This window comes from Sturnira hondurensis, unplaced genomic scaffold, assembly GCF_014824575.4.
Source record: "Sturnira hondurensis isolate 20B ecotype Veracruz unplaced genomic scaffold, ASM1482457v3 Scaffold0001872, whole genome shotgun sequence".
Lineage (NCBI taxonomy): Eukaryota > Metazoa > Chordata > Mammalia > Chiroptera > Phyllostomidae > Sturnira > Sturnira hondurensis.
The window spans coordinates 12547575-12560767 of NW_028074503.1; the positions used below are offsets into that span (position 1 = coordinate 12547575).

At 39.5% G+C, this 13193-nt stretch overlaps 1 protein-coding gene across 23 annotated transcripts in view; it reads left to right on the forward strand.

The window, feature by feature from the left end:
* Positions 1 to 13193, forward strand: part of DTNA (dystrobrevin alpha) — a 364229-nt gene that overhangs the window by 207682 nt on the left and 143354 nt on the right. Inside the window, exons 1-2 of one of the 23 annotated variants that reach the window (XM_037032703.1) lie at positions 8183 to 8192; positions 11676 to 11678. The exons of the other annotated variants lie outside the window; for them this stretch is intronic. The gene's annotated coding sequence lies outside the window, so the exon portion shown is untranslated. Of the gene's footprint in view, positions 1 to 8182; positions 8193 to 11675; positions 11679 to 13193 lie in introns of those variants that run through there. 23 annotated transcript variants of the gene reach the window in all.

The window sequence follows — 13193 nt, forward strand, 5'->3', positions numbered from 1 at the left end:
CTCTGTGAGAACCGACAGTAGAAGTCTGGGAAGGAGAAAGGCAGAGTGTGTTCCCATTAGCTGAACTGAAGTTCTTTGGCCTTGCTAATACTTTTTCTTAAAATGGAAAAAAGCCATTCTGAATTGCAACATTTATTACCTTTGGTATTTAAAATTGTATTAAAATAATACTTTGGGTTTAAATGTTCTCTTCTGACAGTGATACTAAAACCTGAGACTCTTGTTTCAGGTTAGGGTTAGGCAAGAAAACAATATTAAAATGAAAGAGAGCTTTTCTTACTAGCTATTAAATAAATTATAAAGCTATAATTATGATTAAGTTGAACTATAATTAAAGAGGGTGCTAATGTAGACAAAGCTATGGGGTATGAACAAATACTAGCAAACGATACCTGTCAGTCCTCCTACTGTAAATGAGAAGATGAAGCCGAGGGCTCAGAGCAAGGCAGGCGATCATTTAACGTTTTCTCTGTGCAGGGAGCTAGTCAAATGAATTCTTTCACTCCCGTTGGGATAGCAATAATTATAGTGGCAGATGTGAAGTACGCTCGTGTGTCGATGTTCATGCCAACTGTAAATATATGGTGGGCTCACACGATACCCATGTATTAACATATATGTGAATTAACATACATTAACATATATGCTAAAGAAGGCAGTATGTATCAGTAGGGGAGATGATTATTATGCAGTAAATCAAATCCAATTGGGAAAGAAAAGGTCTTCATCCTACAAAGTAAATTACAATGAGATTAGACTTTTAATAATAATACATAATACTTTAATATTTGCAATAAGCCACACTCTAAGAATTAGAAGAAAATAATGAGGAATTTAAAAAACAGCTTTAGGAGATATAATTGACAATAAACTGTACTGTTTAAAGAGTACAAATTAGTAAGTTTTGGCATAATGTGTATACCCTTTAAACCATCTGTAGAACCAAGATAGTGAACAATTCCATCATCTCCAAAATTTTCTTCATGCTCCTTGGTAATGCAGTCCACCCACCCCTCCCCCCTTCCCAAGCAACTACAAATCTACTTTCAGGCACCATAGATTAGTTTGCATTATCTAGAGTTTTTATCAATGGAATCATTCATACATATTCTTTTTGTCTACTTTTTTCACTGAATGTAAATGTTTTCAGACTCATTCACATTGTTGTATGTATAAATATGTTTATTTTGTTGCTTTTTTATTAGGTATTCATTCACCTCTTGATGGGCATTGGGTTGTTTCCAGTTTTTGACAGTTACGAATAAAGCCACTATGAACATTCATGTGAAACTTTGTAAATAGATATCTCTTTTTTTCTTCCTTTTGAGTAAATACTGGGAGGCGCTTTAAATTATATGCAAAAGAAAAAGGCTTATAAGTCTAAAAATGAAGGTTCAGAAAGGAAACAGTTATATTTCACAACACTAACATTTTAAATGTTTGCATTTCAAAAATATCTCATTGCCAAAATGACAGCTGAAATGGCCGTCCAGGAAAATACATAAATACTAACCAACCATGGCAAGAACTTGCTGTAATAAGCCAGGCATCAAAATCTGTGTGTTTTGTCAATTAATCCTCACTTAAAGTTGCAAAGGTAGGCGCTGTTGACTATTTAAGGCAGCCCGGAACCTCACCCGGCTCCCTGCTGCCTCCCCGGGAAGAGACCAGGTTTACAATGTGCAGGTGCAATACTTGTCAGAGAAAATTTAGCATCCTCCTACAGGAAAGTACATATGAAACAAAAATAATTCATAAAATGTGTATGTCTGATACACATGTGGGATAGTAACCTTATGGTACAAAGAACTTAGGCAAAATAGGTAGGAAAATAGACAGGGATAAAATAGGAGCAAGACGTAAATAGGCAGCTCACAACCAGAGAAAGTGAAAATATATGAAAAATATTCAACTTTACTTTTAACCAAAGAAATTGAAAATAAAGCCACCCTATGACACCTTTCAAATATTTTTAGATTGTTTGTTGTTGAGTTGGTTTGGTTTGGTTTGGTTTAGTCATGGTAATATGTAGTTTAATCACTACCAATATGCAGTGAGGTCAGATGCCATTTTCACACTGTATTGGTAGAGTATAAATTCAAACGACAGTTCTGAAGGTGATGGGACAATATCAGGAAGTTTCAATGACTTAGAAAATATTCACACCCTTTGAGAAAAGTTTTGTTTTGGATTCATCTGGGGAAATAATATGAAATGATTACAAAGATGTATGTCTAGAGATTTTTTTGCATTATTTATAGCAAGTAAAAATCAGAAACAACCAAATGTCTTATAATAGGAAAATGAATCAGTCCACAAGTAAGAAATCTTACCCAAGGTGTGTTTATCAAGCCATATCACAAACTATTGGTAGGAGTGGAAATTGCTACAAATTTTCCAGAGAGTAGCTTGACAATATTTTAATTGGCTTAAAATGCTTATGAACATTAACTTAATATTTCTATTTTCATGAATATATAAAATGGAAATAGTTTTACACAAAAACTTATAAACATATTCATCACAGTATTATTTAAAACAATGAAAACTTAGAAACAGAATAATTCCCAACAATGGGTAAATTAAGAAGTTTCATAACTTCAATAAATGACTTAATATGTTAAATTATGGGGCACTTATATGATGTAAAACATTTCAAATGTCCTATGAAAATGTTAAGTGAGAGAGAATATGCATTTCATAAAATACATTCTGCCATCATCTCTTGATACTGACATTTAAAAGAGAAAGTTAGAGAGAAGGAAAGGAAACAAAATGTTAGGAATGATTATCCTGCCCTGGCTGGTGTAGCTCAGTGGATTGAGTGCGGGCCTGTGAACCAAAGCATCGTGGTTCGATTCCCAGTCAGGGCACATGCCTGGGTTGCAGACCAGTTCCCAGCAGGGGACACACCAGAGGCAACCATACATTGATATTTCTCTCCTTCTCTCCTTCCCTTCCCCTTTAAAGATAAATAAATAAAATCTTTTTTTAAAAAAAGGAATGATTATTCCATGAGTAATAGACGTACATTTTCTTCCGTGGATAGGAAGTTCTTCTGCATTGCTGGCATATAAATTATGTTACAGAGGCAGAATTAGAAGTGGCATACTCAAGGAGAATGCAGCAATGTATGGAAAAGAAGCAAGAAGGATATCAACCAAACCACTAATAGTATGACTTTATTTTCTTTTGTATTGTTTAACAAAATTTTAACTTCCATNCATTTTTTTTGTGCATAATTGCCCCCCCCCCCCCCCCCCCCCCCCCCCCCCCCCCCCCCCCCCCAGAAAGCCATCTTAAAGGAAAGGGTTTGTTGAGCCCTGTGCTAAGCTAGAAAGGGACCAGGTCCTGGGGCATCAAGTCTAAACCACCAGCGGCAGCCTTAGGCGGAGAAGGCAACAGGTCCACTGTTCTAGAGTTGCTTGGCACTTTTACACATTAAGTTCGGGGGAAGAAAGATGTAAGTGGTTTTGAAAAAATTTGCATTGGCTACAGATAAGGGAGGCAGGAAAGGGTGAAGCAGGGGAAGTTCTATGGGAGCTGCACTGTGTATCGGGGAGAAGTTTTACTACTAGTGATTGGTTACAAGCAACAGGCCTGACAGTTGGTGCGTATTCAGGATGCAGTGGCACCTGGTGGTGGGCTCGCAGATGGATGCCTGGAAGTCGACCCAGGGCTCCAACTTACACTCAGAATGTGAGCGGTCTTTTGTTCACTGGCCCATAGCTATTAGCTGGTCAACTGCTCTTGTCCCTTTCTCTCACTCTCCAGTTGCTCTACTTTAATTCAGAGCATCTCATAATTTTTCTCCTGTCAGTATAATTTTTTTGGAATTTTTCTAAATATTAAAGAATGAAGGCAAAAATTATTTTGAGAGAGGGAGAAAACAAGTCCTTCTTTTTAACTTGTAGCAAATCATGCATGAAAGCAAGGGCAATTTTTTATATTAGGCTCTTCCTACTGCAGGAGCATTCCTACCACTCCAACCAGTTTTTAAAAAGGAATCACCTTATGTAAATAAAAACAGCCAGCCCATCCACACTTGGCTTCAGACTTGCTCAGATCTGGAGACCCAGAGGACATCCCCAAAGCTTCATCCGTCCCTGTTTCTAGGCTCTACTTGTTTCTGCTGAGCTTTTTACCCAGTGAGTTGTGCTCAACTGGCACAACCAGACCTTGTGGCTTTTACTGTCTCGGGGCTAGGGGCCTTTGAAGTGGCAGGCAGCATAGCCGCCAGCTGCCCCCAGATCACATACCATCCCCTTTGAACCCCTAGCAGGGAATTTTTCTTAGTAACTCTGGCAAGATCCCGGCAAGTAAGCAGCAAAGGCTGGCTTGGGTTGTGTGCACAGCTCTGAAAGGTCACTGTAGCCAAAGAGATGGGATATTGCAAGCCCACAGGCCTGGTTCAGCTGGCTATCTCTATTCTTGAAGAGAAACACAGTCAGCCCCACAGAAGTCACAGGGAATCGATAACAAGAAAGGTTCCAGGAAAAAAAGGAAGAAAGGGAATATTGGAAGTATGGAGTACTTGGACGTATTATTGGAATATTTGGAATATTAAAGTATTCCAATATTGGAATATATCAGTATGACAGATGTCAGTAAGTGCTGTTTGCACTTATGCGGTTGGACCACGTCACTACATTTCTATGCAAGGGGAGAGTCAGGCAGCGAGGTGGTCATGGCTCTTAGCTAACCTCTTCAAAGATCTTTTCTGGTTGATTAATCTGTTTTCATATTTATGAAGGAGTCTTAATGTTCTGCCCTATGACTTTCAACCTTGTGGTTGGGAGTGGGGCTGGTTTTGTGGGCCCTAGGGTCTGCTCTTTATCTTTGTCAACGTGTAATATACCCAATTGGTTAAACAGTTTGTATTCGGACTGATTTTCCTCCCTTCCTGCTGTGGTTGGAGGTCTGGGAACAGTCTGTTCTTATAGAGCCACAATACAAAATAACCAAAGATGAAGCTGGTCAAATATTTCCATAATTTGTTTCTGCTGAATTTTGGGGTAAAACTATCCCAAGACACTTTCAGATTTAAAAATAAAGTTGGTGTTACAAGAAAAAAAATGTTACTGTCAGTAACAGTAACTAACACAGTCAGATGACCGTGTAATTACAAACAGTAACAGAAACTAATAGGTACAGGGCCAGACATTAGACAAAATAACCTATCTCATCAGTCCTTGTGGAATTACATGAATTTCCTTCCCAAAATTTCAAAGAAGGAAATCCAGGGTAAGAAAAGCTTGTTTTCCCAAGAACACACAGATAGTAGTACATGGCAGTGAGGAGGTTTGAACGAACATATTTCTAACATCACAGCCAAGCCTCCCCTCCAAAATGTTTGTCTTTCTTAAGTGCCCATTGCTGCTGTATCTGTAATCAAGGGACAGAGAGAGATGTTCTGTGTTTCTGCATATGAGAAATGACAAGGGGGCAAAGAAAACGTTTAATACCTTCCAAATTATACGTTTAGGTGGCCAATTGCTTCTATTTCCCTGAGGATATTGCTTGAAAAAAGCTAACAGAGAAGAAAATAGCAGAGGATATGCTTTAGATTCAATGTTGGACATTTTCCATGTATTAAAGTCCTGTATAGGCCCTGGCTGGTATGGCTCAAGCAGATTGAGTTCTGGCCTGCAAACCAAAGGGTTGCCAGTTCGATTCCCAGTTGGGGCACATGCCTAGGTTGTGGGCCAGGTCCACAGTAGGGGGCATATGAGGGGCAACCACACATTGATGTTTCTCACCTTCTCCTTCTCTTTCTCTTCCCTTCTATCTAAATAGATAAATAAATAAACTCTTTTTAAAAATAAAATAAAATCTGGTATAGGGGCCAAATATATTAAAATACTTCACACTGAAAATTTTAAACTTTTCTGAAGAAGTTAGAGAATATTCCATACTGGTCTTCAAAGAGTATTTCCGACAGCATACTAGGTATCTCAAAGGTACAAGAGAAGGCCTGTCTAAATTAGGACACAAAGAAAAGACAGGAGATAGGAAATTCCAGGTGGAAAGTCATGAATGTTGGCCTGGAATGACGATCTTTGTAGATGCGGCAGTTTCCCAGCTAACACAGACAATCTGAAAGGAACCTAAGTGTACACCTGCTGAGCACTGACTGTACGAGGTGACAGAGAAGATGAACTGGAGCAGAGCTTCAGACCTTGGAGTCTGTGTTCACTTAACCTTCTTATGTCCTGTCTTCGGTTCGGTATGAAAACACTCATCTCTCCACATCCAAGAAATAATTCCAAAAATAAATGGAGGCACTTGCTTGATCCAGGACAGCATGTCCCCAGTTTTCTTTCCAAAGCATACGGGATGTATGAGTTGCTCTTGAACTCTGTCCACAAGCCGCACAGCGAACACAAGTTCACATTTGCTCTCCAGCTGAGTGTGTGCACTTGGCGAAGCTGCACGTAGCCTGTAATGCCTATGAAGGAACTGCTGGAGAAGTAATTTGTGGTAAAAAAAAAAAAAGAAAGAAAGTACTACTTAACCCTTGAGATTTATTTAGTTGTTTATTTAGAAGATGTAAAATCTCATGCATTAAGTACTATGTAAAAGTGCTTTCGACTTGAAGCATGGAAACAGTACACAGTTGCAGGGACTCTGACATGAGAACGGCCGCCCTGCACGCTGGTCAGTCTGGGGCTGATTTCTTCCAGAGGCACAGAGGGTGAGAAGTATCACCTTGTGTTCCCNCGCACAGCGAACACAAGTTCACATTTGCTCTCCAGCTGAGTGTGTGCACTTGGCGAAGCTGCACGTAGCCTGTAATGCCTATGAAGGAACTGCTGGAGAAGTAATTTGTGGTAAAAAAAAAAAAAGAAAGAAAGTACTACTTAACCCTTGAGATTTATTTAGTTGTTTATTTAGAAGATGTAAAATCTCATGCATTAAGTACTATGTAAAAGTGCTTTAGACTTGAAGCATGGAAACAGTACACAGTTGCAGGGACTCTGACATGAGAACGGCCGCCCTGCACGCTGGTCAGTCTGGAGCTGATTTCTTCCAGAGCCACAGAGGGTGAGAAGTATCACCTTGTGTTCCCTGCTGCCTTCTGGACAGAACTGAGAAAACACAGCACACTGGGAAGCATATAGACCTAGGTTCAAACATAATTTTTGTGCACTTACCAGGTCTGGGACCTCTGTGAGTCCCCATGTCCTCACTTGGGGATTCTTTGGAATTACTGTCCCTTGACCTATTCTTCCTCTGGTTCCAATATCATGCAAACTGTGTTCCCATTCCCCCTAATGAGATTGTGAGTGCAACTCTGCCCCCTGGCCAGTGTCCACCAGAGAATTCTCTCCCACGGGCACGACTAGTAATTTCATTGAAGGTTGGGGGCCGGCAAGTACTGGTAGCACTGAGAGGGTGGGGGGTAGGGGACACACGGCTTTTTTCGTCTCTCCAGAAACTTCTATATTGCTTCTCCTTTTTTTCACTCCTCACACATGCTTCCAGATTTTTTCTTGGAGACGACAAATATTTTCTCTCTTGCTATGCAGAGAAATTTCACTCTTCTGTCCTTGTTCCAAACCTTCATACTCAAATACATCAAGATGCTAGCCTATCATTCCATCGGCCTCCTCAAAAGATAGTCAAAGTTATAAATAAAAAATGGAAGTTTTCTATTATCTTTTGAAAATATTACTAATAAACCAGCCCTGCTCCCTTCTAAGATGTGTTTGAATTTTAGACATAAGGGATGTAAAAATACATTGCACACAGTAAATGCATAATAAATGATTATGAAGAGGATGGCTCCATATTAGGTAGTCAGTGTTTGCAGTGACTGTGCTTCTGTGGGTGTCGCTTCTTATAATTATCATTCATTACTTTCTTAATCATATTTTAATATCTGTCTCCTCCATGAGACCGTGTGTTCCCCGAGGCAGACGTCATTTCTGGCTAGTTTGTCACTGTGTCACCCAGGCCTCATGGAGTGCCTGCCCCACATATTCAACTATCATATCAGTGGGTAGGTGATTGAATAAGCAGAGAGAGAGGTGTGGAGGATGTCTCTCTCTCTTTAGAGTTAGTGACTCATAGCGGAAGGAGTGACAGGGCAGGTGAGGGACAGTGAAAGCACGTAAGGTGTCCTCAGAAGGTTGTCAGCTGTCTAGGAGTTTGGGACAGCTTAGCAGACCCTCGATTTCTTCACTGACTCTGTTTCTGTGCATTTCCTGCTACTCCCCACCATAGTCGTCTCCTACCTATTCCCATTGGGTTTGCCCTTCCCCCTTAGAAGCTGGAAAAAGACAGTAAAATATGTCTTTGCTTGTCTGCTCATTGTCTCACTAGCACAACCCATGATCAACAGGTTTACAGACTAGTCCAGAAAAACGTATCTTCCTCACAGTTTCTTTCAAATAGTTGGGGTTTTCTCCCTAATATTTTTCCATGGCAGACGTTGTGCTTTTTAGCAACGTTTTAGTTCACCTAGTAATCTAACTTTAATGTTATAGAACTTTCTGAACAGGAAAACGTGCACTATAATGAAGTTTATACATTACCCTTGGGGACTGTAACTCATTCCTGTACTGCACAGTTGCCCACGTATCCAGTGGCGGCGTATTTCAGAGCAAATACACTGGATTTACCTCTGTGGGCCTAAGACAACGAAATGGATTTCAAACAGCAGCAAGGGATGGCAGCCTGCGTGGGCTGCATTCAGCCTCCTGCCCTACCAGAGCACCCTCCTGATTATCTGTTTCAGCTACTCAGCTCCGTTTGAGGAATTAATTTGAAGAAAAGATTCTGTGGCAAAAATAAAAACTAGCAAGCTGATCTTTGCAAAGTGAAGAATATCAAATCACCCAACAAATGTTTTCTAAGTCTAAAGTTCTGTTGGTAGTATTTCAGCAAAATGTAAGATATGGAGTTAAATTTACATTTCAGATAAGTAATGAATAATTTTTCATAAAAGTATGCCTGTCCTATGCAGTATTTGAGACATAGTTAAACAAATATTTTTACTTGCTAAATCTGGTAATCTTATATGCTAGGTATTTTGAGAATGAGGGGGTATATGAGCATCATATATGAACAAGAGAACAAAGACATTATAAATTAAGTTGCATTTTTGCAGCTGACTTTATTTTGTTGTTATTATTATTATTAAGTGGTACAGCTCTTGAAAATTCATTCCATCACTTCATTGCCTTGTCTCATGTTTCAACACACTGTCATTCTACTTGCCAACTAAATGAGGCCACTGTACCTGGACCTACCTTTTAAGGTACACTGTTTACATAAGGCCACTAAGAGTGTGCATGAGAAACTAGCTGCTTCCTCATCTTCATCTTTGCCTTCATTTATCATATCATACAGGGCTTTCATCTACCTCCAAAAACTGCTTCTGATGACCTTACTACTTCTAGAGTTTTTTTAATTAAAAATTGAAGTCAATGGGAAAATATACAGAACATTTCAACATACAGAATTTGACTTCACTTACAGCAAATCTATCTAGCAAACATCCATACCATGAAGATGGAAATTCTGGTCCAACGCCCTACAATCGGAGAATGCTAATACACACTAAAGACTGTAGTTGTACCTTCAGATTGACTGTTCGCTGATAAAAGTTATAATCACAGAAGAGAAAACCACATTAAATTCTAAAATGTTACTTTCCTAACTGGAAAGCATTATGCTGAGTGAAATAAGCCAGGTGTTGAAAGACAAATATCATATGATCTCACCTTTAACAGGAACCTAAACAACGAAACAAACAAGCAAGCAAAATAAAAACAAAGACACTAAAATAGAGAACAGGGGGACAGCAACCAGAGGGAAGAGAATTTCAGGGGAAAAGGGGAAGGATTCACAGAAACTAGTATAAAGGACACATAGACAACAACTAAGGGGGGTGGAAATGGGAGGGAGGTGGGGAGCACAGGGGAGGTGGGCTGGGATGGGAGTAAAAGACAGAAAACTGTACTTGAAAAATAATTAAATAAAACATTCTAAAAGAAAAAACTAAAATAAAATAAAATGTTACTTTCCTGAATTAGTACTTACATACTGCACATATGTGTGCATGCAGTATTTATCATTTATCTTCATGTATTAGAGATTTCAATTCAAAAATCTGTAGGAGACAGGTATTTTTCAATTAAATCATATATGTCATAATGAATATGAATACATTCACTCAAGCAAAACATTTAAAAATACACATCATAGCCCATTGGTTTTAGAGTAAGCAGTTGTCCCCAAATGGAGAATTAAATTGCTTGCCATAGGCATTATGTCATGGACCTCAAGAGTAACACATAAGGGGAGAATAATAAAGGATTAAAAGATTATACACAGAGAATTAAATTCCAGGTTCTGAAACCACCAGGCTGAACTGAGACAAGGAGGAGTCAGCTTTGTAAAGATGGAGTCAGTATTCTGTCACTTTTGGCTTTATTTAAATTTTTTTAACTTCTTCGAATTAAAAGATATTTGCCCACATGTTCTTGGGCTACTCAAAATTGTTCATTTAAAACTCATAATTGGTCATTATGAGCTTTTGAAAATTTTTCATAGCTCATTTTATCCAAAAACATGATGGATCAACCAAGTTGTGAGAGTACAGGACCCGTTTGCAAATAGTGATGGAAAATTCAGTGATGAGTTTTGTAAAATTGAAAGTAACCAAAATGACAGTTTCTACCCAGTCAGGGCACATGCCTGGGTTGCAGGCCAGTTCCCAGCAGGGGACCCACGAGGGGCAACCATACATTGATATTTTCTACCTCTCTCCTTCCCTTCCCCTCTAAAGATAAATAAATAAAATCTTTTTTTAAATGACAGTTTCTAGGGAATAATCCTCTACTTGTTCCTTGTGTAATTTAATCTTCCAACTTTGTCACACATCCTCAGTTTGTTTTTTTTTAAGGGCATAACGTGCCACTAAGCAACACATTTCATCTTCCTTGTCTCAGGAAGAAAGCTCCATTCAAAACTAGAGATTAGTAAAAATTAATTTGTATTCATTTTTTGAACAATTGTATTATGAAGGTATTAACATTCAAAGGATATTTGGCTACTTTGAAAATATTCAGAATTATCCAAAATTGGTCATCTGAGGCTTAACTGAAAGAACTGTATCTTTTTTGATGTAGGTAAAGTCCATCTTTTTTTTTTTAAAGATTTTATTTCTTTATCTTCAGAGGGGAAGGGAAGGAGAGAAGGAGAGAAACATCAATGTATGGTTGCCTCTAGTGAGTCCCCTGCCAGGAACTGGCCTGCAACCCAGGCATGTGCCCTGGCTGGGAATCGAACTGCAATCATGTGGTTCGCAGGCCCGCGCTCAATCCACTGAGCTACACCAGCCAGGGCAGGTAAGGTCCATCTTAATCATCCAAGAAAGAGCTAGGTTAACATTCATCAGGGAGATTGAGTCAAGGTGTACCTATGGAAGTTGCCTAAGTTCACAACCACACACAGCATACAGTTGTAAGTTTAAAACAGCATGTCAGTGTGTGAGATTATTTTGTGAAATGATCGTGAAACTTCACCTAACGTCAACTTTTAATTACTTCTTTTAAGATGGTGTAAATCTTTTTTTAAGATTGTTTCATCACATCGCCCCGAGTCTTAAATATGTATTTGAAGCTCTAAGAGTAAAAGTGAATGGTTTCTCTCATTTTACTTCTGAGTAGGTTCCTTTTAGCAACAACTGAGCCATCTCCTCATGGTCTTCCCTCCTCCAGTACAATTGACTCAAGGTCGGCTGCTTAGAGAGACGGAGCCCCACATTTGGGGGAACAGCTCTCTCTGTCTGTGAGGTCCACTGCCGGCTCTTCCAGGTCAAATCTTCCAAAGCTTTTTACTCTCTCCCCATTTCTAATTCACCCTGTGTCTTTACTGTCAGACTGATATTCTGTAATTATTGCTTGCATTATTTAACACCTGTGCACAGAAATCTTCCAGTGAACATTGCCAAGATGGTGCATGCCTTCAGTGAACGGCCTGTCTTAGGAGTGATACAGACAACAAAAAACAATCTAATGAAGTATTTTGTGACTACAAGTGTGATAACTGTTACAAAGGTAAATTATGAGGGCATAATGGAAGCAGATAACGAGAACGAATTAGAAAAATTAAGAAAGGCTGCCCTGGGGGAGTGATGGAAACGGGAGCTACCCAGGTTTGGGGCTGAGAGGGTTGGGACAGTGCATGGGGAACAAAAAAGAGAATATTCCAGGCACAGGAATCAGTTGGCAGAAAGGAGGTCTTTAGACACGTGTAACTATAGCAGTGAGTGAACAGAGAGATGACGAACATAGGCGCAAATTGCTCAAGACCTGCAAAGTCGTTCGAGAGATTTTGAACTTTAAATTAAAGGCAGTGGGAAGCTCCTCCTGCTTTTACTTGCCATTCTGCAAAATGCAGCAGAGTTTACTACAGGGGCCATTAGACACAGCAGGCACAGCTACTAAATTAGCTCATGTAATTATAAACTGCATAATAGAGGCACACCATCTAAGCCAAGGAAGTAAGGAAGATATCCTGGGACCTCAGAAATTAAACACTGTAGCTTCTTGACTTCTTTCAAAACAAAGGCGTCTGTATTGATTGCCACTCAAAAAACATAGTTTACTAAAAACCCAGATTATCAAGTCAACCAGGCTAAGCCTGGACACATTTTTGATTTGAGTTGTAACCCTCCTAAAGCTCCTGTGTCCCCTGGCCCCTCTTACTGTGCCTTGGTCTCCCTGTTCTGCCCTCCTATCTGCTGTCCTGGTCTGACAAATCCCCTTCCCTCTGTGGCTAGGGGTTTACTACATCTGTGGGAGCAGGGTATTGGACAGTATGAAATGCTGATCTGACAGTCACGTCCCTTCCCCTCCCCCTTCTATCTAGAGTTTTCTGAAGAGTTAACAGTCCTGGAAGAGTCCTGGTTCTGAGCCCTCAGCGCCGTGAGCAGCACATTGACAAGAGGTCTAGTGCAGAAAGCCCTGCTAGAGAAGGTTTCCGAGACCAAGGTTATAAATAACTCTTGGCAAGTTTTGCAGAGAAAATCTACATAATTAGCTTGAAAATTTAAACTGAGAAACACCTTATTCGGATGCTATGTGATTAGGATGTAAGCAGGCTTTATATTAAAAATAAACATATTTGCCACGTGAAAGTGGCATATTTTATTTTTTGATTTTGGTGTATTTTTCCATTAC